A 27,998-nucleotide genomic window follows, 5' to 3' on the forward strand; every position below is an offset into this window, starting at 1 on the left:
TAAACGGCCGGTGATGTGAGGGGATGGCCGGTGGGGTGCGGGAATGGCCAACAAGCCATTCCCTGCCTTTCAAGGAAAAAACGCAAGTGTTTGGTGCAAAACCAGACACCGAAAAGTCGAGTCGAGAGATCCTGAGGCGAGGCGCGCAGCCGAGACCTTCGGGAACTCGAGACGAACACAAGCACGGATGATCACCGAGTGTTCCAACGGTGACGTCCAAGTCTTGAGGACGGTCAAAAATGGGGTGTCTACATAAACTAAGCTTAAAACAATAAGCAAGATATGCTAAAAGCTTAAGCAAGAAAGGGGTATCTAAAGCAAGGAACTTACCCTTGTTGAACCTCTTCAAGAACAAAGCTCCAGCAGGTTTTCTGAGTTCAAACCAACCCAAGAACACTAAAAACGACCTTAAGGGACCTTAGCTCCAAGAGGATGGTGTTCTAGTGTGTGTTTGTGTACAATAGTAAGACAATACTACACTTTTGAGTACAAAGCAAGACTAAACAAGGAAGTAGAGATACAATACTATATCTATCCTCTCAAGAACCAATTTTCTAAACCTCTAAGGAAGGAGGAGGAACTCCCTCTTTACAGAAGTGCAATCCAAAGCTTCTAAGGAAAGCTAAGCAAAGGGTGTAAATCCCTCCATACACGTGTATGGAGGGAGGTAATTGTGGATGCCAGTTATGCCAGCTGGCACAAAATATCTGCATAAAGCAGATAAACAGGGTTCGGCCAGGAAAAATGGCTGATCGACCAACATAGTGGCCGGCCAACCAAAAACAGTGCCGATCGGCCAACACACTTAGTCGATGGAAAGAAAACAGTGCCGGTGGCATCAAGCCTTGGCCAGTGGGTTGAGGGCAGGGCAAACAAGCCGCTCTCTTCCTTTAGAAGCAAAAACACAAGTGTTTGGTTCACAACCAAGCACAAAACAGACAAGTTGAGAGATCTTGAGACAAGGCGCGTAGCCGAGACCTCTGAGAACTAAAAACGAACACGAGCATGGATGATCATCGAGTGTTTAAACGATGACGTCCAAGTCTTGAAGACGGTCAAAAATGGGGTGTCTACACTAGGGCTTTATATGTATGGAGCTTAAGACTCTCTCTTTTATTGTAACCAAGCACAGTCTTGGAAAAATGTAAGCCTGTAGGGCATTTATTTTGTTGATCTTTAAGTTGATATCACATGCTATAGATTCAGGGTAGAGTTTATGAATGTATATCGCATGTTCCATTTTTGTAAATTAACTCTGATTAATAAAAGTCTATTATTTTGTTTATGTCATCTGGTATTAGTCATTTATAGATGAATTATTGTAATTATTTTGGAGGCGTGACAGAATCCCAAATCTCGCTAGGCCTTTCTTGTTGGGCGAGCTCATCCCAAATCTCTCAGCTATTTCGTCTATCTCTTCCTATCCCACAGGTAGATGTATCGTCGAAGAAAGCATGGAAGTGACAAGGAATGGGATAACCAGACGTTTCAAAGTTTAACCCTAATTCCATCCAATTTTCTTACAAATTCAAAGGTGAACAACCTTTTTCTCAAAACTTTAGGCTTCATGCTTTGTTTGAATTTCAAACCGTAATGAAACACTTAAATTTACTTTCTTTGATCCGTCTATTAGGTGAAACAAAAATGAAGAGCTTCTCGACTATGAAGAAGAGAAAGAGAAAGTCCCTGAATCTGTCACAACCAAAGCCAGTTTTCTTTGCATTGAGGTAATTTTTTTACGCTCTAGGGGTTTAGTTTGTGGATTTAACATGTACCGTGTCTTATTTTTCAATTGTGTGTGTGTGTGTTTTTTTTTAATTATTATTTTCGTTTCTATTGCTGGAATTCAGCACATGCAACTATTAATTTTCAGTAATCATTTCCATCTGCAAGTCTGAAAGGCTTAAATTTGGTCCACAACAGTTAGTTTATTAAGGTTATGGAATTTTCTTTGTGTTTAATTTTACCACCATTCAATGTTGCACACCATGTATTTGAAAATTTGTTCTAGTCATGAGATGTATTAGAAAATTATAGCCACGTGTGATTGCGAAACTGGTAGTCAGATGTCCTTAAATGTGAATTCAATCAGTGAAATTTCTTGGTTTTTTTTATAGTCTCTTAGACTATTTAAGAAAGTTGAATGAATAACTTATTATGATTCTTTGGTTATATGGTGGAAGTAGGTGGAGTTTGGAGCCTATGGCTATGGTTGTAGTATAGATTATTCATCTGGATGCTTTTTTTATTTTTTATTTTTAATTTATTATTTTTATTTTAAAAAGCCTCAAGGTAGTTGTTTGTGTTGGTGTTCTCTTTACTCTATTTTGCTGAAGCTCAGTTAGGTGGAAGCAAGTGCATGACAATTTATGCTTTTGCCTTTTGCACTGGTGTTCTTTCTTTCAAGTAGTTATGTACTAGGATTTGAGATATATGACTATATATTTTTTTTTTTTTTGACTAAGGCCATGTATAGCAGTTTATTCTAGTTTGTGGGAGTATTAAGATTATTATATCATCTTTATTTTGTCCTATTCATTGACAAATATTCATATGAATTTAACGTTTTCACTGAATTTTTAATCTGTAAGGCTATATACATGCTAACATTTGAAATTATTTTGAAAAAAAATTAAATTGAGTTTATTGAGCTTGACTTATCCATTTAAAAAAATTTCTTCCCAAGGCAATGTATTTATGTGCTTTTTTCACTCTATAACAATGTAGTAAATATGCAACACATTGTTAAGAATGTTGAAATTAATCCCTTATAGTTGTAGACCATTCATGTAGAAATTCTATAAGATACATTCTGTTACCATACATCTTAAACTTTGTTCTCCTTTTATTTCTTCCAGATTTTGACATGTCAGATTAACTCCCAACTCCATCGAAGAGGAAGAGGATCAGAAAGTCCATAACTCCATCGCCACCAAAGCTATGTGCAAATTTGCCAAGAAGTCAATTTATGTTTCATTCTCAACGATATATGTATTTGTGTGTGCACGCGCATATTGTTTATCTTTATTGCCTGTTGACATGCTTATTTTTCTTAATTTTGATCTTATTAACTTTTGTATTGATAGTGAAAACTCAATTTGTAATTGCTAATTTTTAGGGTACTTACTTACCTTTTTATGTCCATTTTCGTGCTTTCTTTTTATCATTGCTTTGATTCATTTGTCTCACTAGGAAAATGAAAATTACAAAGCATGAGCAAATTTACATGAGAGGAACAAAGAGAGATCTCAGTTATAGGGAGTTAATTGCACTTTACAAGGTGTGAAACTTCTTGCTCTCTATATCTTGTCTTCTTCAGCTCCTTGTTTCTGTCTTATTTGGCTTTCTTGCTTTAGGTTTTAATATTTATTGTTGTTATACATGGTCTTGTCTCTTTTAATATTTCCTTCTTGTTAAATTTTTTATGGTATGTATTATTTTCTTTGTAATAGTGAGGTTTGTCTATAACCTCAGTGATAAAATTTTGTGAATGAAAAGCATATTCAGAGAAAATATAATTTTTTTTTCCTCCTAAGCTTCTCATAAGCCACTTGTTTTGATCTATAGTTCTCAATAGTTTGCGCATGAATAATGTGTGGCCTCAATTGATTATAAGGCAAAGAATTGCTGCAAAATTAAATGTTAATTTCTTTTAAAAGCTTTTAGTCTTATTGTTTCGGTTTTTCTTTTGTTTTCTTTTTTAAATTAGATTTTCTTTTTCTTTTGTTTATTAACTCAAGTCTTTTTTATTTTTTTTATTTTAAGTTTAAGAAAGAGCTCCCTCTTTGTTTGTTATGTTGAATAATGCTCTGTTTTTTCTTTATTGAACTTTTACCTTGTATATTCTATGTAATAAAAGTGTCTTCTATTACATCCTTACTATCTCATGAAGGGTGTTTGTAAATATGGAGAATTGTTCATCTTTTATAATTTTGCATCTTTCAATTTTGATTTTATTTGACTATTTTTGTCATAAGCTTTCAGCTCTTTTGGTTAGTTTATAAATGCTTTGAGGTTCAATCGTATGATTTTTTATAGGAAAAATAAGTAACGTGCACCCCTAAAATGGTGCACATGATAAGAAAATTACAATTTTTTTGTTATGAAAATTATAAATATTCATGGTGTGTTATGATACTTGTTAAAATTATGAATATTGAATTTATGGTATGCACCCTAAAGTTATGAATGGTGAAGTTATGCCATTTTGTGGTGAGAAATTTTATGACATTTTGTGGTCTATGATACACAATTTGGTGAAAGAATTATGAAGTGCATACCATACGCACCCTTTTGTGAGTGCACATTGTAGCCTCTATAAAGAAAATAAAAAGTGTTCATCTTTGTAAATATGCATAAAAATTTAGTGATTTATACAAACCTTAGTTCATTATATTTACAATTTATAGATATGGTAGTTATTGAGATTAATTATAAATATACGACAAATACATAAATTTATAGTTCTTTCATAATTTTATAGATTTCTGCATATCTATCTATACGAATGTATGCATTTATTTGTGAATGAAATTATTGGCATTTCATAACAATTGGTTTGTCTTCAACAAATTTCAGAGGCAATGGTGCCATTCTTGTTAATTGATTTTGTTTGTAGTTGATAATTTGGCACTTTCATATTTGTCTTCCTTCTTGCTTATTTGACCTGCTATGTGCCTTACCTGCTATGTGCCCCTCCAAGAGTCCCCAAGTTTTTTGGGTATTGCATCAAGAGATTAGTTTAGACTAGAGTGTGATATTGGGATATGCTAACCTTTTCTATTGAGTGATTAGTAGTTTTCTATTGGAATACCAGAACCATTTCTGAATTTAAGGAAATAATATTTACAATCATATGGTAGCATCTTAGTTGTGTTTTTAAAGAAATTAATAAAAAGATAACTATCACACAAATTTACCTCTTTCCTTTTTTAATAAAAACAAAATTGCCTGTTGCTTGCATTTTCAATGCTTGTAGAATGGTAGTTAACACATGATAGATACATAACACTATTAATAGCCTTCAAAACTTTGATTATATATTTTATTGTTCTTCTATTTGTTGGGCATTAACATTGTTGCTTCTTTGGTATTGTGGATAAATTTCTAATAATAGTTCCATGAGATAAAATGATTTAGACAATTCAAAACATTCAGATTTTGGAAGGAAAATGAATGACAAAATAGTTTTGACAATTATGTTTTTACTAACAGCTTTGGATGAAATTTGCAAAAACTAAAGTTCAAGTATGGCTGAATATTTGGAGATGAACTTTCCAAAACCAGTTCTGTAGTTCATCTAATCAATTATTTTTTGTTAATCTAAGACCCCAAAAATGCTTTTATACCTTGTTCTCTCTCTTTTAACTTGTCTTTGTAGTTGAGTTATTTTTATTATTTTGCTTATGTATTTTCGTTCTATTTGTTGTGTAGGGGCCCTAAAGTTTCATCCATAGTGCTCACAGTTATTGCTGAATGTACAAAACAACAAGCTACAAGTAACGCACAATAGGATAACATTAAGAATTAGTGATCAAAGATTAAGGATCCTTTTAAATAGATGTAAATTTCAAATCAAGCAATTTGAAGTTGCTTGAACCATGGGCATAGGCTATCGTGCAAAGCACCTCGCAACTAGTAATTATATATGTTCTAGATTTGAGAGAAAAGTTGTGAGGTAGTTGTGCGGCAAATTTTCTCAAGTGGGTTGTTATGAGGTATAGCGATTCCGGTTTTAACCTGACCCTTTTGTATCTTGGACTCGGGTTTCGTGATTTTGTAGTGTTGTTCAAGTCTTTTTCCCTTCAAACTTCCTTGAGTTTGGCTATTGGATTGTAATGGTTGCGTTTGGAACAAGTTGGTTGCTTGATTTTGAAACTTTGGTTGCCCAGAATTTTACTCCTTCACTCGAGCAACACTTCTTGCGCTCGAGCGGGCTTTCTGAGCTCTCAGTACTTTTGCAGGTTTGCAAAACTACTGGGCGAGTGTATTCTACATTCGAGCGGTGCTTTCTGCACTTGAGCGGTCTTTATTGCGCTCGAGCGTTGGTCAATTGTATGCAAAACTACTGGGAGTGTGCATTCTGTGCTCGAGCGTCACTTCTTGCGCTTGAGTAAAACACACTCGAGTGGACTGTGCGTATATCAGTTCGCAGCAACACCTTTCTACATCACATTTTCACATCTTTTTCTCTCAAAACCCTAGATCTAGAGCCTCTTTCTCTAAAACTCTCTCTCTCTCTCTCTCTCTCTCTCTCTCTCTCTCTACATTTTCACCTTGATCCGTTGGTCTCTCTACCCCAGTGTCTTTAAGAAAAAGGTAGAGCATCTTAAGAGCTTTACTTTGGTCCGAACAAAACTTGGTTTCGGCGTCTTCGAAGTTTCTTCCTTGCTTTGCTCATCTTCTAAACTTGAGGTAGGGATTTTTTACACTCTTTTATGAGTTTTAACTTAGTTATCTGTTGATGTGTAAAGAATATTGGAATTTTAGATGATTTTGAATAAACCTAAGGTTTTGGTTTAAAAAAAAAAAAAAAAGGGGTCTTCAAATGTATGTGTTAAATATGAGAGTAGATGTGAGATTGTGTTGTGATAAATTTGTTGATTTTGATACCCGGGGTAGATTTTGGGAGAAATGTGAGTTTGCCCTAAAATGCCTCAAATAGCTAGTTTGTATAAATAAATGAAATTGGTGTTGGGAATATGAAATTGGATGAATGTTTATATAAATGGTGGAATTGGATATGTGTTATCTCTTACCTATGGAAATTTGGGTAATTTATCTGTATTGGAGATTGTATATCTGTTTAGAAATATTTGTTTTGGGCTATCAGTGGAGGATAGCTATGATTGTTGTAGAAATTGCATGAGGATTAGGTGAATTGAAACTAATCTCTTATTCGTTGTCATTGAATATGACTATGTCTTTAATACAATGTAAATGTATGATGTTTGGGAGAAGAAAGAAGATGCACTCCATGTTTGGAAGAAGAAAGGGGATAGACTTCATTGAATTAAGTTGACTTGTGTATCTAGGTGAAGTCTGAAAAACTGCACGTATACATGGGTGTCGATTCTCGCGGACAAAATATCCGTAAAATGGTAAAATAGAAGTATTTGTAAAATGGTTGTGTTGGTTAGAGACCCACTGAGTTGTACCCTCAGTTTGGGTTGTCTGAATGAAATGATGAATGGCTTATGAGTTGAGATAAAATGAATGGAGGTATAAAACACGACATGGCTTGGTTTTGTGAAAAAGTTATAAATGATTTTATCATGGGCTTTGGATATGCATATCATACTTATATTTTTGTTAAGATTCATACATTGTGTTAGATTGTTTCTATTGGGCTTTGGCTCACCCTATTTGGGAAAAACCATTTTCAAGTGCCAGCGATATGCCTCGGCCAAGACAGTAGCTTGGAGGGATTTGGAGCAAAGGCTTCTCTTTTGTGTGTTATGTTATTGTTTTGATTCAAGCAAAGGGCTTTAGATGTGTTGAATTTATATCTGCTTTTGTTGTAACCAAGAATGGTCTTGGAAAGATGTAAGCATATAGGGCATTTATTTAGTTAAACTCTTTTGTACTATTAATTCTCATGAAATGAAGGAACATTATACTCTGATTCGTATTGTTATTTACATATGGTCTTGAATGAATTTATGGCATTTATTTCGGGGCGTTACATGAGAGATGCACATGGATTAAGAAAGTTTGAAAATTGAACTAATTTGAAGTTTATCAGGAGTAATATTACGTAGTCCTTTAATATTATGTCGTATTGGAGTGTTTAGTGTGGTTTATTTTTGTCAATTTATAGATTTTTGTTTTGGAAAAATTATTTTGGACTATTTGGTTAAGGGGGATTGACCTATAAATCCCAAATAGAGGAATTGTGAACTAGTCAATCCCATATTTTATTTAATACACACAGAAGTCCCATCATGTGAGGAGTGACACTTTTGCCTATTGTGGATGTTGTTTATGGTAGATGATTTGAATTCCGTAATTATCGTTTATGTTACGTTTGACAAAAGTGTACTATAGGCTTTGGGGGTTTACCACATTTGTTTGGGCAGCCAACATTTGGGTTTGATCCAAATGTAGCCACAAATTTAGATTAGAGACCAAGGTATCTTCCACCAAAAAAAAGGCAACCCACATTTGGTGTCTGACCTAAACATGTCCACTACAAAATAAGGAAATAGACCAACATCCCAAATTTGGTGCATCAATCGTTTAGCGTTTCATCATAGCAACGTTCCATCATTCTCAGTTGGGTGTTCCATGCTTGTTTAGATCAGTGATTCGCCAATTTTGGTTAGGGATTCCATGTTCAAAACTCTATCCAAAATGTGGACAACTACCTTACTGAAGGTGAACTCAACATCAACCATGACAGCAATGTTGTTCGTCTCGTACGAACACAATAATATGATGTTGTCCCCATTCCTACATTGAAATAGAACAAAATGTAAGAAAATGTGACATATACGTTCGTCGAGGCCGCGTCGCATGTACATTGTTGAGCAATAAATATGTGCGATGTGGCAGCCATTTGTTGTGAGTGTACGAACGTATCATTCATGGTATAAATACAAATCCAACAGAACAACACAAGGATTGCCGCTGAACCGCATTAACACAGTGGTTTTTTGTAGGTGTTAACATTGTAATGTGAAATATGTGATTGGTTCCACAAGTTTCAAACGTGACTCACCAACATAACAGTGCAACAGAACAAAACACGATGACTAATTGAGCTCTACTGCGTAGCTTGAATTTGAGTTTGGCCCGAATGGCTCGAATGGCTCGAATTTCATCTTGCCAGTCGTTTGCCTGGTCGATCGACTGGTCGTCTGTCTGGTCATCCAATGAAAAGGCTGATAGTCGCGGTCGACACAATGACAACCGCGGTAGACATGCGTTTCACTCGATCGTTCGGTCAGTCGACCGGTAAATAATGATTCGAGTCATTCGAGACAGCTCAATTCGAGCTACCAAATATTTTTCGTGACTAATTGCACAACCCGCATGGCAACGTTTACACCTAACCCACACAACCAAAAAAAAAAAAAACCATACACACACAAAGCACATTACTGTCGATAGATCTATAACGCCCCAACTTCCAATTGTGAAACCTCGTATTTTTTAGGTATTAATATTTTAATGAGAGGTATTGGTGGTAGTTTGGTGGTGAGATTCTTAGATGAATCTACTTCCCCTTCTAGTTGGTAAACTGCTAGAGCAATCCTATCAATTTGTTCAGTTATTCCCATCGTATTGAACATTTTTTCAATTTGTCGAATCTAGTTTTCAACAATTTTAGGATTGGGTTCGCCAGTGAAGATCAATGGTCTCTGTTTGTGAAACTTATAGAATAGATGTGCCCTCTCATTCTGACGTGTTCTCCTCAACCTTCCTACTTCTTCCAAAATAAATTACTTGTTGTTTAGTTTGGATTCGTAATTATATTGGCCATACTTTGCTATAACTGAGAACATAATGCACTTAATAAAGGGGAAATCAAATGGGATAGTAATGGGTTGCGATCATTGCAGTAAATTTTATGAGATAATGAACGATGGATTCAAGAGTATGATATAGTGGAATGTGTTCCATTTTTGTGAAGTCTTGCGCAAGTGTGTTTTCGAACCCTAACATGGCACGAGAGGTATTCTGGCTGCTTAACGGAAATGGGAGGCATAAGGGTAGCAGTGAGGGTCTCACACAAGAAGAGTATCCTTGGAAGCCCATTCCCTTGGGGCAGATCGTGATGTCACTACTCGGGTATGTAACCTAGGTGCGTGGGCATCATTGGTAATTGTGTGGTAAGCGACGCACTAGTGATTATACGGTAAGCGACGCATTGGTATTGTAATAACCAAGGGGGAGTCAGAATTGCTCGTGGCCAGTGTTAGTGGTTGGGTAAGAACGACATTCCGCGGGGAGTTGCCTAGAACTAACTTAATTGACTGTTATTCATGAGAACTGAAATTGACTGTATTCATGAGAACTGAACTTTATTATATGTTTTGCTTCATTATTGTTTTTGCTGTGTGTTATGATCATGTCGTTATTTTACTTGTGTATTTGGAATTGGAAAAGGGTCAGGGTGTGTATATTTACTGGGCATTCCAAGCTCATGTTGCTCTCCACCTTGAAATTTTCTTGTCTAGTAGTTCTTGACTTAGTTGCCCATAGTTGCTGCCCGCCGATAACATGTGTATTTGCTCCTGAGCGTTCTCCTCGATTTCCAACCAATTGGGGGCATTCGAACCTCCTGTGTCCCATCTGTTGACAATGATAGCACTGGATCAACCCAGCTGGCCTTGCTTGAAAACTCTCCTTAAGATTTTATTGCTGCAATTGTTGGGGTTGTTAGGGTTCCCTAGAATACGGTGTCTGTGCTATGCACTTTGATATAAACAACAATTTTTTTTTTCTTTTTTCACCTCAAATATCAATCATTTTTTTTTTACCTCAAATATTGAATCCAAATATTAATCACCCAATAGATCCCATGTAAGACCTAATCCCTACGCTCTGATACCATTCTGTAACACCCTAACTTCTAGGCCGTTAATAAATCAAAACGCCATGAGCTTGGAATGCCTAGTAAACACACACACACCAACCCTTTTCCCATTCCAAATACACAAGTAAAATAACGACACGATCATAACACACAACAAAAACAACAATTAAGCAAAGCATTTATCCACCTCACTGAAGCACAACAATTAAGCAAAGCAAAGCATTTAAAATAAAATAAAAGATTACTTGGTAAGCAAGGAAATGATGAAAAAAATAATACAATAAAATTTATTTGGTGCCCAAGAATAATAATAAAAAAATTAGAAAACAAAGGAGATGAATAATAATGAGGTGGAGATAAAAAGAGATAAAATAAATAGAGAAAATAAGTTAGATTCACATCTAAAAATCTCACCATCAAACTACCACCAATACCTCTTACAAAAATATTAATACCTCAAAAATATGGGATTTCAGAAGATCCAAGCACTCATCTCCTGGCTTTACACATCCCCAAGCCGATGACTACAAACAACACCCACCAGCCATGATCACCTTAACCCACCACCCAAGTATTCAAATATCCAAAAACCCTAGAAACCCACAAGATTCTGCCCATACTTAATCTTTCTCAAAACGTAATCAATGGAATTTAAATATTCCAGTCTAAAACATTACACACCACAAAGAAAAGGTAAAAAAGTCACCAAATCCATTCCACATTTAGCAAATGGGATCTTATGGATCTTATTACCAAAAAATAGGACTTACAAGTGTATTAGAAAACAAGCAAGACTCCTTAGACTAAAACTCTCCCAAATGATATTTTTCAATAATTTCTCCTTTGATTAAACTTATTTCAAACTATTTTTGATACTAATAACTTATTTTAATTCAAAAAACCTGATTTGAGAAGTTGTCCACCCTTACTTTTGATTATTAACGTCTACTATGGACATATTAATTTATGATTATACCCTTAGATTTTTTATTTTTTATTTTTTGAAAATAAAAATAGTCCCAAATGCACTATGGATTAATTTTTTTTTTTAATGGGAAATATGGACCAGTAGTAAATGTAACGCCCCGAAATATCCTGACACAAATCAAGTACATTAACCAACATTCATTCTGGAATAAAGATAGATCTCTTACCCTTTTATCATTAATCATTAAAATGTATACAAAAGTTCTACATGCGAATTATACATTCAACAGTATGAAAACACATGAATCTATAGCATGTAGAGCATCAATTCCCCAAAATAATTAAAATGCCCTTAAGGGCTTACATCTTCTAAGGCTTGAGCTCGGTTACACAAAAATGGTTTCACGAACCCATACATTTAAAGCCCTTGGCTAACAAATAAATTCACAACAAAATAGAGTTATCTACTCTTCACAAAAATATGTCCACGCCCTCAACTCGGCGGGATCACCACATCTTTTCCTGCACCAAATCCCATAGGCGTGAGCATAAAGCCCAGTAGAGAATCCGTACAAAGTATATACAGTTATGCAAATTTCCAATGTTAAATGCAAATGTCATGCAATGCCAATTTAAAGAGAATTTTATCACATGCTCTTTTTGAAAATCACCATGCTCAACAATAGTCTTGAAATCTCAACAATTCCGAAACTTCCAATTTTATTCAAGAGGAGCGGTAAATACGACTCAGGTAATCCCTAGGTTGATGTTTGCATGTAGGCTCTACCAGCACTACTAAAACCCCACTTTAGCGGTTGCTAACCGGAAGGGAAGTGGTACCTTCTTCGCGCATGTTTTTGGTCTTTCACCCCAGACACTCGGGCCAACTTAACCAATTACATCTACACCTCCTATCCGGACTTATCAACGTATTTACCCCTTAAACATTTCCATGGTTTCGTTTCACAATATTTCATTCTCAATGAAAGTTCCAATTCCAATCAATGATCATGACATGCAAGGTTTTAGAAGAGTTAATGCAACAATTATCTGTACAACATCATGTTTCTCTACTTTCAGCATACTCTCAACAAATATTCAATGATGATCAAATTTTTCCTTTTTCTCATTTCAATGCCATTCCACAATTAGCCAAAAGTATGCTACCATTTATCAATAAATATAACATGTCCAAAATTCATGCACTTCCATCATTTTCATCGTTTCAAAATCTTCGCAAAATTTTGACAACAATCTCCAATCTTAATAATTCTCATGTGTAGAGGAACCATCATCAATCTACATGCATTTGTAATAAAACAAGGACACCATCCACTTTCTTTACTTATCATGGCACACAACTATGAATACATATATATGTATATAATGTCAACCCTAAACCCTTATCTTCTTTTATTCAAGGAAATCCCCAAAATCTCTAGGTTTTCTTCTTTACATAAACACACACACACACTAAACACTTGAAAGAGAACTCAAAGGATCACACCATTTTCTTGCTTAAGAGGATTTCAACCCTCAAGATGCTATCTTAGAAAGATTTGAGATTTTTAAAACCCATTTTTGAAAATCTCTACATTTTGGGCCACAAAATCAAAACCAAACATAATGACTTCAAGAAAAACCTTTAAATCAACATCAATATTGCAAAACATGTATATATAACTCAAGAAATCCCTACCTCAAGTTTGATGAGGAGATCTGATGAAACCTTAGGGTCCAAGGTTGAAGAAATTTGATCTCTATCGTACAAGGTGGAGTTCTTGCTTTGCGGTCCAAGATTTGTAAAGAATGATGGGTCAAAACTCAATAGATTGCTAGAAATCAAAGGTTCTAGGAGATTTGGTGTAGGAGATGTAGAGAGAAGGGAGATGAAATGATTTTTAGAGAGAGAGAGATGAGCCAAAAGTGATACATACACAGCCCTAAAGAAAAAAAAAATAGTGATTCGGACTGCCCAGCATCTTGCATGTGCGGCACGTGCCCCCGCACATGCGGAGCCTACCTCCTGCACATGCAGCCTTCAACCCCGCACGTGCGGCCTTCCCATGCCGCACCTCATCCAGTACCTGCATATATTGCAGTGTGCTGCCCCAAACATCCCCTGAATTTTGCACGTGCGGCCCCTCTCCCGCACGTGCGGCCCAAGGCCCTGCACGTGCGGCCCTGGTTCTCCAACCCATAAATTTCTCCGCTCAATTCTAGGCACTTCGGACCTGGCCTCGCACTCTCCGGAACAAGTGAAAATCAACACTGAATAAACAAGAACAAGAATTTATTTGAGAAAAACTTTCGGACACTACAAACCCAATGAAGACAAAAGTGAAGTGACGTATAATGAAACCGGTCATCACAGTAAATAATAAAAAGTAAAACTTAATTCAATTTACAAGTAATAAAGGTTAATTCAATTTACAATTAACAGGGATAAAAATGACATTTATACATCAAAAAGCTATTTCACAGCTTATTTACCAAGTACTACTTTGCCACTTAAATCTCTAATACAACAACTGCATCAAACAGATTAATTACTTCTAATTAAAACTATAATCTATAATTCGTTTAGCTATATTTATAATTTGTTTTAACTGCTGCACCAAACACCTTCTATTGTTTCCCTATTGTTCTAAATTACAGGTGAGATATATAATGATTCGCCATTGTGATGTAGTTAGAAAATATAGATTAACTCACTTAGTCTATATTGTCATTTTTTATTAGCCTAGAATACACATAAATAATGGGAATTCTATTTTCCACACACCATTTGTTCTTTGTGTACATCATCTCTTAAGATACACACTTGATGAATTTGAAATATTTTACTTCTCTTAATTCATACACAATTGTTCCAATTATACCTTATCCAAGATAATATAGTACACACACCAAATTGCACACACTATAAACACTAAGAGGAGTTTTATTCAAGGTGTTAAATGTTTCAACCTTATTCTTTATTGAAGGCCTTTAAAACTCCAATGTACACACATCTAACTATCAAACATGTCAATTTGTAGTTCTTTCAAGTTTTGGTTGAACAAATCCTTTTGCCAAAGCAATTATCATTGGCTCAATAGCCCCCAAATCCATGCGAAGGCATACACATAACATACAAATACATACATATATACAAAACTTGATAAAAATATGAATCAGAAAAGTAAAAACAGTAGTTATTTTTTTGTGAGAGATGCATTCTCAATAAACTTATGAACAATAGCAAAAGATAAAAGTGGGTTGTGTGTTGAAAAAACCTAAGTTTTAATGTGTGTTGTGTAATAATGTCTATATTAGCAATTTTGTTTAGGGATAAAAATTGTACTAAATTTTTTATTTATTAAATATGTGCACAAAATGGTGTGTAGAAATAGAAATTCCCATAAATAATATCATGAATACTACAAAAAATATCTAATAAATTTTTTTAAAATGTCAATGATTTTTTTGTTATCATTTTATATTAACGGAATCTGGGCAAAATTATAACACACACACACACACACACACAAAAAAAACCTAGAGCTTTATGTGTTTTTCAATATAAATCCCAAAGTTTCAATTTTGACAAATTAAACTCTGGAGTTTCTTTCGTGTTTCAATGTGAACCCTCCGTCCATATCCGTTTGATTGTACTAATGGAATCTGGGAAAAATTCTCAGATTCAAACAAACATGTTCAAGCACTTATATCTCACTCGTCATAACTCTGTTTTGCCTTATTTTTACATCATTGAATTCACCTAATGACCTAATTTTCATTCCACCTCTCATACTTCTGGTTTCACCTCTTTTTACGTGCTGTTGAAACTCCGAAAGTTGGCCAAAAATAAGATTTTTCTCTCTTTGGAAAAAATTTTCAAATTCAAATACACATGTTTAAGCACTTGTATCTCCTTCATCGTAATTTCGTTTCGCATAATTTTTGCATCATTAGATTCACCTTATGGGTTAATTTTCATTCCACCACTCATAAGCCTTGTTCCATCTCTTTTTGCATACTGTTAGAGCTTCGAAAGTTGGCCAAGAATAAGAGTTTTCACTCTTTGAACACAATTTTCACATTTGTATCTCCTTAATTGTAACTCCGTTTCGCCATATTTTTGCATTGTTGGATTCATCTCACTGCCTAATTTTCATTTCACCCCTCATGCGCCTTTTCCACCTCTTTTTGCATGCCGTCAAAGCTTCAAAAGTTGGCTAAAAATAAAATTCTCTCTCTCTCTCTCTTCTTTTTTTTCCCCTTCATGACCCTTCCATCGAACCTCCGACGGTAGTGGTGTTCTCAAGTATGAATGTATATGACTTACAAGAACGAAAAGAAACATAAAAGTGGGGGAAGGGTCATGAAGAAAGAGAAAAAAAGAGATTAATTATGGAAAGGAAGGAGGAATGAAAAGCATGGAGATAGAAGATAGATAAAGAGAGAGAGAGAGAGAGAGAGAGAGAGAGAAATCTTATTTTTGGCCAACTTTTGGAGCTCCGACAACACATAAAAGGAGGTGGAACAAGGCGTATGAGGAGTGGAATGAAAACGATGCCATGAGATTAATCTAATGATGCAAAAATGAGGTGAAACGGAGTTATGACGAGACAGATACAAGTGCTTGAAAATGTGTGTTTCAATCCGAAAATTTTGCCCAAAGAGAAGAATTTTATTTTTGGCCAACTTTCAGAGCTTTGAAGGCACGCAAAAAGAGGTGAAACAAGACGTATGAGGGATGGAATGAAAACTAGGCTTTGAGGTGAATCCAACGATGCAAAATGAGGTGAAACAGAATTACGACGAGCGAGATACAAGTGCTTGAACATGTGTTTGAATCTGATAATTTTGCCCGGATTCCATTAGTTCAATCAAATGGATATATATAGAGAGGCTTTACATTGAAACACGAAATAAACTCTAGGGTTTAATTTGTTAAAATTGAAACCCTGGGGTTTCAATTGAAAAGCATGCGAAATCTTGGGATTTTTTTTTGTAATTTTCCCTTACTTCTTACACACATGATTTATATCACTTTCTATTTTGTGTCTTTAAATTTAAAACAATGCTTTTTGTCTTATGTATGTTACAAGGTTCAAAATTTGGGGATCATATGGAGTGAAACACTAGCATATGCTATCATATTGGAGTTCCTCCTCTCAATGGATGTTCTATTATAGGATAAAATTGTTTAAAATTTGAACAGATAATAAAATAAGAAAGATAATTGAAAAGATACAGAGAAAAAAAAAATAGAACAAATAAGGGAGAAAATTTTGAACAAAATTTTTTTTTGAACAAATAAAAATTTAAACAGATATAAAAATTTGAACAGATAGGAATTTAACAAATAAAAAATTTTAACAGATAAAACTTAATTTCAATAGATAATCAACGAAAAGTCAAACAGATAAAAAAAGGTCAAGGGATAAAATTGAAACCAAAATGTTTTCTGGGACTTCTCAGCAAAATATTTTACAAATGATGGACTTCTCATTAACAAAAAATATCTCTTAAACCTAATATCTTATACTCTCCTTATATTGGATTTACCACCAATTAACACTAATTTATATGTATATTCAATATTTAACTATATAATTTGCGTTTCAAGTTGCTCGGGTTATTTGATATGTTTGCCTAAGTCCGTCCAAATTTGGTTCGGATTTTTAAATTGTTACCTAAGTCCGTACCGAATTTAAAAATATTTCATCCAAATCTTAAAAAATTTCAAACAGGGCTCGGATTGAACTTGCCCAAGTTAGACCCCTAATATTTTTGAATTAGTCATGAGGGCAATGAGTTAAGAGCCTAATAATGTGAGATGGGCACACATTGGGAATGCCAGCTTATTAACCTAAGGTTTTCCCTCCCCCTCAAAAGTTCACTAAAAATTTGTTTATTTGCTAAAAATAAACTTATTAAAAAAAATTAATGCTAAAAAAATTAATCTATTTATCAGATTCTTAATTGTTCAGTATTGATACATGTTGATTGTAGATGATCTCCTATGTTAAAGTTGCCAAGACAATAAACTGTTTTGAATTCTAACTCAAAACCTCTTTTGAATTGAAGCCTTTTGAATGAGAGGCTTAAAATATTGATTGTACAAATAATCAAAATCCCAACTCTCTATAATCCTAAATCCTAAATCGTATTGAAGAGCCAAACTCTCTATATGATTTGTGACATTTGAGGTGAGTACTAATTGAAGGGCTAAGAATTTATGTACTTAAATCTCTCGTTCAAGCTTTCTCAATATACTCTCAATCTTACGTTCGTGTCTTGAAATTCATTAGTACAGAAACAAAACAACAGAATTTTCAACATACCAACCTTTTTTTTTTTAATCCCTAACATGCCACAAACACAACAAAGTGTTTCTTTGTTACAAATAAAGAGCTAACAAAACAAACACAAATTACAGTAGACAAGAGAATGAAAAAGAAATAAGAAAAATTATACACACAGATCCAAAGCGTAAGTAAGCAGGGGATTCTCTGTCCAAATCTCTTAGTATCCTATTTTGAGACCCCTCTCCACCATATAAGATCAGACTAGAAAAATCCATTATGATAGAAAAGTGCCTTGGAATAGACTGAGAATCCTATATCCAACTTCTTTTATTAAGCCGATACTCATGTTCTTGCTTTTAGCTTCTTGCTCAAATCCAGAACAAAGTCATAGACCTTGTGTTGGTGAGGAAGAGACTTCGAAACCCTTTCATTTTTCTCAATGCACCCCCTGGCCCATGAAATTAGCTTAGGGCACTCTGGTTTTACACTGAAGTTGCCAAAGGTCTCGTAAGTGTAAAACCAGCTGTAAAATGTGACAAGAGCAATGTCTTCAAAGCCAAAGGTTTCACCTCCAAAGGATGGCTTGTCGCCAAGCTCTCCCTCTAAAACCTTGAGAGATTCTATGAATTCCTTCTTGGGAGCTTGTTTCTCTTCTTTATTGTAACAACCCTCACTTCAACTTAGTCATACTTGCATACATTCATGCATGATCTTGTCTTGTTATGTTACACTTGCAAATCTTGTCTTGTTTTGCTTGAGTGTTGCCTACATGCTTTGTTCTTGCCCGGTGTGTTGCCAAGGTCACCTTAAGCCTAGTCACCTTTGAACCTTTTTACACTTAGAACTATCTTGGAACCACTTTGGTTGACCTCCACCATCACCTAGGCATATTGGCCGAGATGTCATCATCTAGGCCGAGGTGTGTGTCACCTAGGCCGAGACGTGCATCATCTAGGCCGAGATGTTATCATCTAGGCGTCCTAGATCCTTGATCCTTGCACTTAGTGATTTTGTTCCTAGAATGGTATGACCTAGACCGAGGTGTGGCACATCTAGGCCAAGGTGTGGCACAGTTTAGTCAAGTGTTGTCCTTCCAAGCCGATGTCATTGTCACCCTACTTGTCGAAGCTTTGCCTTTAGCCGAGATCATCACTTGCCGGAGTGTTCTTGCCGTCAAGCTTGTTGAACACACTTTGTCATGGTCTTGTCTTGTCAGTCAGTCACCTTTTTTAGAAGAGCCAATCAGCTGATGCCACATGTCCCAGCAGAGGGTTAAGTCAGTGACTATCGAGAAAAAAAAACATATCATTTTGTATCAAATGTTGTCTTTTAGAGAGAGAGACTCTAGGAAGAAGAAGGAGAAGCTTTTGAGTGAGAGAGTGGATTTCCAAGCTTGATCCCTAGAGATCGAATCGTTAGATCCTTGTTTTAAGGTTAGATTTGTGATCTACTCTTGTTATTCTTTATGTTGATCTAATCACATTGCATGATCTAGCATGTTTCATGAACCATGCATTGCTTTGAAGTTCGGTTTTAGAAAGAGAAAGTGATATTCATGTGTTCTTGAAGAAAAACCATGTTTTGATCCGAAAGTTTGTATCAAGATGCATGTTTTCGTGTTTGTTTTCATATGATCTTCAAGTATGGATACCAAGGTTCATGTTTTCGAACTCATAGCACGAAATCTCAGACTTTGTAATAACAAGTTATCATTTAAGCATGCATGTTCTTCATCTTCTCCATCTTCATGTTCTTCATGTTCCTCAAAGGGAAACTCAGATTTTCCCGACTTCGCTTTTGAATGTGGCCGTTGGGACCACACCTCGGCAAGAAGGTGTGGGACCTCGGCCAAGACCTGGTTGGCGCCCAGCATGTTTTCCCAAGATGAGAAACAGTGTTTTGTTTTGATTTGACTTAGTTTTTGAAGAATGTCGAATCATCCGTTTGCATGTGAAGCTTGTTTGAAAGTGCGTTCAATAGACTTTGTCATGTGTTTGTAGGACTTGGACTTTTGCCTTGACCCCGACGTTTGAAGAACTATGTGAGTGGTATTTTTAATAAAGCTATGTTAAAAAGTTTTGATAAAGCTTTGCTTTGCCTTGTTTTGATAAAAGTATTTGTTCAAGCATGAATGAATATCCCTATTTTTGTGTATCAAGTAAATACGTTTGTTTTGATGACATTCTTGGAAGAAGTCCTTAGTGCCAGGGGACTATAATGCAACTGCACACCTTGTTTTGAAAGTCCTTAGTGCCAGGGGACTATAATGCAACTGCACCATCGTTTGAGATATCTCCCTTGTTTTGTCTTGTTTTGCCACTGACGGTTTACCGCGTGGGTTTGTTTGTCCGGAATGTCATCATTTGCAATATGTTGATGCTAGTAAGCATCCCTAGAAGCTTTAAAGATTTGTTAGATGAACGTGGTTCATCCCTTGTTATGTAAAGTTTAATATGTTTTGTTTTGAAAAGACTTGGCTATTATTCATGCAAACCCTTTATTATTTATATCATTCACTGAGTACCCAAGCTCACCCTCTCCATATATATATGTAGGTGATGAGCAAGAAGGCGGTGACGCCTAGATGTGTTTCGCAAGTTTGTTTTGGATTCTTGTTATGTCGGCTTGACTTGTATTCATGTCGGCAATCTTGAAGATTATGCTTCTCAACCTGTAATACTTGTATTTTGCATACGTCGGCTTGAGAAGCCTTTTGATCAAGATGTAACATGTACTTTACTTTAATTGTAACCAAGTTGTAACCCATGTTAAGATGTATGCCATTTCATTTGATCTATGCACAGCTCTTATGGACCACTTGTATTTTAAATTATTGCTTCTGCATTTGCAAGCCCTTATGAATACTCTGTTTGTGTGTGAATCTTTGTGGGTTGGCCTTCGGTAATCTCGGATTACTGGCCATCACGGCACCATCCTACTAGGGTCGGTTTGGGGTCGTGACATTTATCTTTTGAAAATAATATCTTCCTCCCAAAATCATACACCCGCAATTCATATGTTAAAATAATTGTAATATCTTAGATAATTGGGTAAATTGTATTTTGCCTCTTTATATTTGGTTATTTTCTCACTTTAGCCCTTAAAATTTAGTGTATTTTTGTTTACAAAAAAAATATAAAATTTATTTAATTATTGTAACAAAAAAATTATTTTTATTTGTTTCAAAAACTAATTTTCATTTGGAAAATAAGAGGACAGTGGTGCCAAAAGAAATAATTACAACTAAGTGATAAATATTAATAATTAAAATCATACACTTTTCTATGAATTTGTTTTATAATAACTTGAGAAAATATCATTTTGTTTTTCAAACTATTATTCAAAAATCAATTCAACCAATGTGATTTTAATAATATCAATTTTATACCCAAACTATTCGAGTTTACATCAATTTCACCGACTTTGTCAATTGTCATCTATAATCAAACAGAAATTATTGATGTGATACCAAAACTTTGTTTGAAATTTCATTTTAGACCCCAAACTATTCCAAAACATCAAACCTCTAAATAAAATGAAGTTTGTTGTTCTAATTGATATTTTAGACATAATTTGAGGAATAAAATGAAATTTCAAACTAAATTTTAGTGCCACATCAGTAACTCCTATTTGATTATAAACACAACTAACGACTGGATAAAATTGATCCAAAAGTAAATAATTTAAATGTAAATTTAATATTATCAAAAGAATAAAAATTGAATTGATTTTTTAGTGATAGTTTTGAGGGAAAAAATGACATTTCCTCTAATAACTTTTAGAAACAATCAATGAATGGTAATTCCTCTATTTTCATTACTTCCTCTCTTTTACTCCCTCTCCATCAATCACCACCAGCCACCCACCCACCATCTTGAGCCATCGTTATTGTCAACCTCCTTCTACCACCACAATTGTCAACCTCCTCTGACCACCACCTCTAGTGACCAATAGCTACGACTGACTACCACCACCCACCTCTCCCATCAACAATAAAAAATCACTTTCACCCACCATCTCTAACTAGTAACCACCTCCTTTCACTTGTTTTCAAAAAAAAAATTTAGATCAATTGTAGTAAAACATATTATTTATTTTCATTTTTATGAAAACCACACCAAAAAAATAAAAAAAAAATTAAACACAAACAAAACAAGTGTGCTCACCATCTTGTCAACATAGTCAGCCCAAAACCTAGCATGAGCTTTCTGGTAAGGATTAGAGGGCAACAATGGAGCTTTCTCATTCCAGACCTCATCAATGTACTCGACAGGGATGAGGGACTCACAAACCGGTTATCTATTGTGAATCAAAATCGGGATTTTCCTGTGAACCGGGTTCATCTCCAGAAGCAGTGAGCTCTTCTTGTTCCCCAAGTTCTCTTGTATTCATATTCAATGCCCATCTCAGCTAGTGCTATTTTGACCCTCATCCCAAACATGCTAGCCCAAAACTCAACAGAACCACCTTACCAGCCATTATTATGTATGATTATTGATAAATATAAGACAAAGAGGAAGACAGCAGAGAAAGAGAGAACTTTGTATTTTTCACAATATGTTCTTCTGTATTTATAATACGAAATTATATAGGCTATGTAGAGTGGTGAACAAGCTGCATTAAATATGGAAATCCTAGATTGTCCCATATAGTTACAATATATATCATATTCTTATAAAAATACACAGTATATTCTGATTATGTACCCTAACAATTATGGGAAATGTTACATATCATTTCTTTTTTTATTTTTTTTTCCTATTACCAAAAACAAATGAGTGAGTCTCGTGTACATTTATTATCGTTGCTTTATATCTATAAATGAGAAAATAAAATAAAGAAAAATGATATACAATTTCACTTTTTAGACCTAATGATGTGTTAAGAAGATGATTGGTTAATAATTAAAAAATATTTAATTATCAATCAATCATCTTCTTAACATATCATTGGATCTAAGAAATGAATATAATTTTTAGACCTGAATAACAATGGTCTAAAATAAAAAAATGAAACTATTTATAACATTGCTCAACAATTATATATATACATATATCTAGATTTTGTATTAATTTGTGAGAAAAGTTGTGAGGTGGCTTTTTATTTATTTTTATTTTTTTAATGGTGTTTCGGCTGGCGTAGCAAGTTTTCTCAAGTGGGCGTTTGTCTTTCTCAAGCGGGCTTTTGTCTTGAAAACTTTAGTGTGGCTTAGCCCTACCCTTTGAATTCTAACTTTAATTAGCAAATAATCGTGCTATGCACGAGATAAAATAAAATATTATTTATTAAAAATATAATAATTATATACATATATATATATATATATATTGTTATATTTTGTCTCTCATAAATAAAATTTTATATATAAATTTAAGGGTTTTGTTTCAAATGTTCTTTTACTATAACATATAGTATAAATAGATTAATCAGTTAGATCAAAAGACCAACCAGCTTATACAAAAATTAATTAATTAAAACTTTTAAATTTTATTTTATTAAAATTTAAACTGTCACTAAATATGAAAAAAAAAATCTATTAATTTAAATTTAAAATTGACATAATAGAAATTTAAAATTAAAATAATATATTCACAATTTATAAGTTCTAAACACAAATTTAAAATCATCATAATTATCTCATAATTTTTGTATTAAGGAGCAGTAAGAGTGACATTGAGATTATCAATATATCTATATATTTTACAGAAGAATACTTTTAAGGAGAGATATTATGAGAGTTTCAAAATCTTATACAAAATTATTTTTAAAATCAGAACCTCTATAAGGGATTGTAAAATAAAAATTAAATGGAAGTTAGCCAATCGGGATTTCTTAATTGTTTAAAATTAAGAAAATAATAATAATAATAATAATAGTATGAGATGTTGATCATAAGGCTTCTCACTAAAAATCTTATTTTGCTTATATAAATGGGAGCATATGATTCACTTTATGTAAGTGAAACAATTCACTTTTTCCTTATTTTCTCGATATGAGATTGTAAAATAAAAATTAAATGGAAGCTAGCGAATGAAGTTTTTTTTTAATTGTTTAAAATTAAGAAAATTCAATAATTTATATAAATGGGAGAATAAGATTCATTTTATGTAAGTGAAACAATTCATTTTTTCTTTCTTTTTCCGATGTAGGATTATAAAATAAAAGTTAAATGGAAGCTAGCCAATGAGAATTTTTTTAATTGTTTAAAATTAAGAAAATTTAATAATTTGAAAATGAGGGTTTGGAGTTGCTAGAAATCTTTTCTCTAAAAATCCCTTTTCCTTATATAACACTAGTATATCACCCGTGCTATACACATGATAAAGTAATATATTATTTAATAAAAATATGATAATTATATTTAATTTTTTTATATTTTGTAAAATAAAATTTCAGTGGAAGTTAACTAATCGGGATTTTCTTAATTGTTTAAAATTAAGAAGAAAAAAAAAATTAGTATGAGATATTGATCATAAGGTTTTTCACTAAAAATCTCATTTTGCTTATATAAATTGGAGTATAAGATTCACTTTATGTAAGTGAAACAATTCACCTTTTTCTTCTTTTCTCGATGTGAGATTATAAAACAAAAGTTGAATGAAAGTTAGTCAATTAGAATTTTCCTAATTGTTTAAAAGTTAACAATTGTTTGGGCGGAAAATTTATTTCGAATCAAGCAATTTTAGCCGTTTAATCTTTAATTAGGCCGATTTTTAATTTATTTCGAATCAAACAAATTTAACCAATATATTTTGATAAATCGCTAATTAAACTAGCGAATAAGTCAAACAAAAAATAGTTCACCCTATCGACTATGTCAAAGGACCAACCAACTTATACAAAAATTATTTAATTAAAACTTTTAAATTTTATTTTAATTTTAAAATTTAAATTGTCTTGAACTGAAACATACACAACACTGCAATATTAAATGGAATCATAAGATTTATATAATGAAACAACTCATGTTTTCCTTCTTTTCCTGATGTGGTGTAACGCCCTCAAAATGCCACATAAATAATCCATTGATAAGATCCATAAATATAATAAAATGGTATACTTCACCCATTAGAGTTTATATTACAAAAGATATTACATGCATTATACTTTTCATAAATGTTCATTCTGAAACTACAGCATGTAACACTAGTTGTTTACAACAAAATAAACGCCCTACGGGCTTACATCTTTCCAAGGTATTACTTGGTTACAACAAAAGAAAGAGTCCTAACTCTATATATATAAAGCCCTCGGCTTGAATAAACATTTAACACAAAACAAAATAACAAAATGGAGCCTTCAGCCCCTAAACCTCCCAAGCTATGTCATTGGAGGCAACATGTCACCTGTACTTGAAAATGGTTTCCCATGTAGGGTAAGCCAAAACCCAGTAGAGATATACTAAAATAGTATACGAGATTTAACTAAGATATAAGCTATAGCGATCCTGGTTTTGCCTCGACCTTCTTTGTGTCCCGAACTTGGGTTCCGTGGTTGAATATCGTATCCTTATCTTGTTATTCTCTTTTGACTCTTTGTATTTGAGTTTTGGATTATGTTGGGCGTGTTTGGAACATGTTGGTTGTTAGTTGGTCTAGAATGTTGTTGCCCAGATTATGGCTTCTTAACTTGAGCGAGGTTTCTTGCGCTCGAGCAGGCCTTGTGTAATCTGCTTCTTCGCTTGAGCGAGGCTTCTTACGGTCGAGTGAGAATTGAGAGTTCTTAGGTTTCCTTCCAGACGCAGCTTTTTTGGGGAGGGCGAAGTTCTTCACTCGAGCGAGACTTCTCGCTCTCGAGCGAACGTTGTGTTAGTTCTTCCTACGCTCAAGCGAGGCTTCTTGCGCTCGAGCGTGCGTATGCGTCTATGGCAGACCTGAAGCTTTGCATTCTATGCTCGAGCGATGCTTCTTGCGCTCGAGCGAGGTCACTTGTTGTGTCTGGTCGCTCAAGCGACAACTTCTTCTCTCGAGCGAGGACTGCATATATCAGTTCGCAGCAGAGGAGTTTTACATACTTTTTAAATCTCTTTTTGCTAAAAACCCTAGATCGACTGTCTCTCTCTCTAAAAGTCCAACTTCTCTCCAAAAATCCCTTAGAATCTAAGAGTTTCTACCCTAGTCCCTTTGTTAAAAAGGTAGAGTTTTGCGTGGGCTTCCATTTGATCCGAAAAAAGTGGAGTTTGGCCATCTTCAAAGTTTCTCCCTTCTTCTCCTTTGAGCTTCTACACTTGAGGTAGGGATATTCTACTCTTTAATATGAGTTTTAACCTAGATATTTGTCATTTGTATAAATGAAGGGATTTGGGTAAAGGTTAAGGTTTGGGCTCTAAACTAAAGAGGGGTTTTCATGTTGATTTACAAAGTAACCTTGGGGGTTCGTGTATGAGGTTCTTTATTGTTGAAATGGTGAGATTTGAACCTATGGGTTGATGTTTTGGAATAGGGGGAAAATTGTCCTAAGTTGAGTTGAAATAACTATTTTTGTAAATAATGAAATTGGTTTGGAAATTATGAAATTAGGGGATGTACTCCATTGTTTGGGAGGAGATAGGGAATGGACTCTATTGATAATTAAGTTGGCCAGAGTGTCCAGGGCGAAAATCCCGAAATTATACTTATATGGGTGCCGGTTCCCTCATATGTGATTCCGTAAAATGGCAAGAAAATAGAAGTGTTGAATAGTGTTTGTTATCGAAGTGTTGATAAATGAGTTGTAGTCTCGTTTGAATTGTTTAGATAACAATGAACTATGTCAATGAATTGATTTGGGTAAATGAGTAGAAATGGACTGAAATACGGATGTCGATATTGATTGGTCATGAAAAGGGTGTAAGTTGGTTTACTAGTATTGAACATTTATCTGATGTTGATAGCTTAGTTAATTCTCATATATTTTTTAGCATATCTCTACTGGGTTTTGGCTCACCCTACTTGGGAAACCATTTTTAGGTACAAGTGACAGGCCACCTCCAAGGACATAGTTTGGGAGGCTTAGGGTTTGAAGGCTCCACTTTTGTGATTTCGTTTTGTGTTGAATGTTTATTCAAGCTTAGGGCTTTACTTGTATAGAGACTAGACTCTTCTATTGTTGTAGCCAAGCGAAGACTTGGAAAGATGTAAGCCCTTAGGGCATTTATTTTGTTGTTCTCAATTAGAGTTACATGCTATAGTTTCAAGATGAAAGTTTATGAAAGTGTAATGCATGTGATATCTCCTGTAATTTTAACTCTAATGAATGATCTTGTGAATGATTGATTATATCATATTTTGAGGGCGTTACAACTTGGTATCAGAGCGTACCGGGTTTGAATACTTTGGGTACGTGGAAAGTGGTTAGTACCACAATGGGTTTGTCTCGCTTCTTAGAGACTTAAGTATGATATTATGTGCTTATATGATAACATGTTTATGTGACTATATGGGTATGTGATTCAATTTCTGGGATGTTGATCGGGTCCATGGTTTTCTGGGAGTCCTGTTGGAAAGGCACTTGATTACTGCCGTTTCTAATTGGAACTCTAGCGACGCCATGGGGCTGTCATTATCCATAAATGAAATTCATATGTGTTTATGTCATTATGTGTTTATGTGGAGTGAATTACAGTTGTCCATCATATTAGGACACGAGTGAGATAGCTTCGGTACATTTGTAAATATGTTAATCTCTTTGTTACCTTTATTAGGATGTCAGGATGAGGTCGTGGCGGTAGGCGTGGTAGGCCTAGGAGGCATGAGCTGTCTATACCGGATGAGATTCCAGCGCAGGAGGAAAGAGTGGATCAGGCCAACGTGGCCGAGCCAGTAGGTCAGCAGGCCATGTGTGCCTTAGCCCGTGAAATGGCAAGAGCATTGAGGGAATCTATGGACATTCTCAGGGCTGAGAATCAAGTCCAGGCCCATGTAACTGAAGCAGGGCCTTCTTTTCAGAAGAGGGAGTTCTTCCGATCGAATCCGGACGAGTTTTTGGGTGACCCTAAGGAGTCACTGAAGGCTGATGAGTGGCTGGAACAGATGACGAAGACATTTGAGATGCTCGGCATCGAAGACGGAGGTATAAGGGTGACCTTGGTGTCCTTCCAGCTGAAGGGAGACGCAAGTCAGTGGTGGAAGTATGCGTGGGGCGCATTGGAGGGACTTGGGAGGCCTTCGTTAAAGCTTTCCAGGATAAGTACTTACCTGCTACGGTGAGGGAGAAGTTGAGGGATCAATTCTCCAAGTTGGTATAGCTGAACA

The 27,998-nt window shown here is 34.7% G+C and overlaps 2 long non-coding RNA genes and 1 pseudogene across 2 annotated transcripts; 2 read left to right on the plus strand and 1 right to left on the minus strand.

Annotated features, from left to right (window-relative positions):
• The first annotated feature begins 1,250 nt into the window (after positions 1–1,250).
• LOC114310746 (uncharacterized) lies at positions 1,251–7,603 on the plus strand. The gene is made up of 4 exons (XR_003646271.2): positions 1,251–1,534; positions 1,634–1,727; positions 2,859–3,280; positions 5,434–7,603. It is a non-coding gene; the product is annotated as an uncharacterized LOC114310746 (long non-coding RNA).
• Positions 7,604–18,108: 10,505 nt separating this feature from the next.
• On the minus strand, positions 18,109–22,245 carry LOC114310740 (putative glutathione S-transferase; annotated as a pseudogene).
• Positions 19,454–20,624, plus strand: LOC145794844 (uncharacterized). The gene is made up of 2 exons (XR_014334792.1): positions 19,454–19,807; positions 20,322–20,624. It is a non-coding gene; the product is annotated as an uncharacterized LOC145794844 (long non-coding RNA).
• Positions 22,246–27,998: the final 5,753 nt, after the last annotated feature.

The sequence above is a fragment of the Camellia sinensis genome, chromosome 7, assembly GCF_055761805.1.
Source record: "Camellia sinensis isolate YWXY chromosome 7, ASM5576180v1, whole genome shotgun sequence".
NCBI classification, from domain to species: domain Eukaryota; kingdom Viridiplantae; phylum Streptophyta; class Magnoliopsida; order Ericales; family Theaceae; genus Camellia; species Camellia sinensis.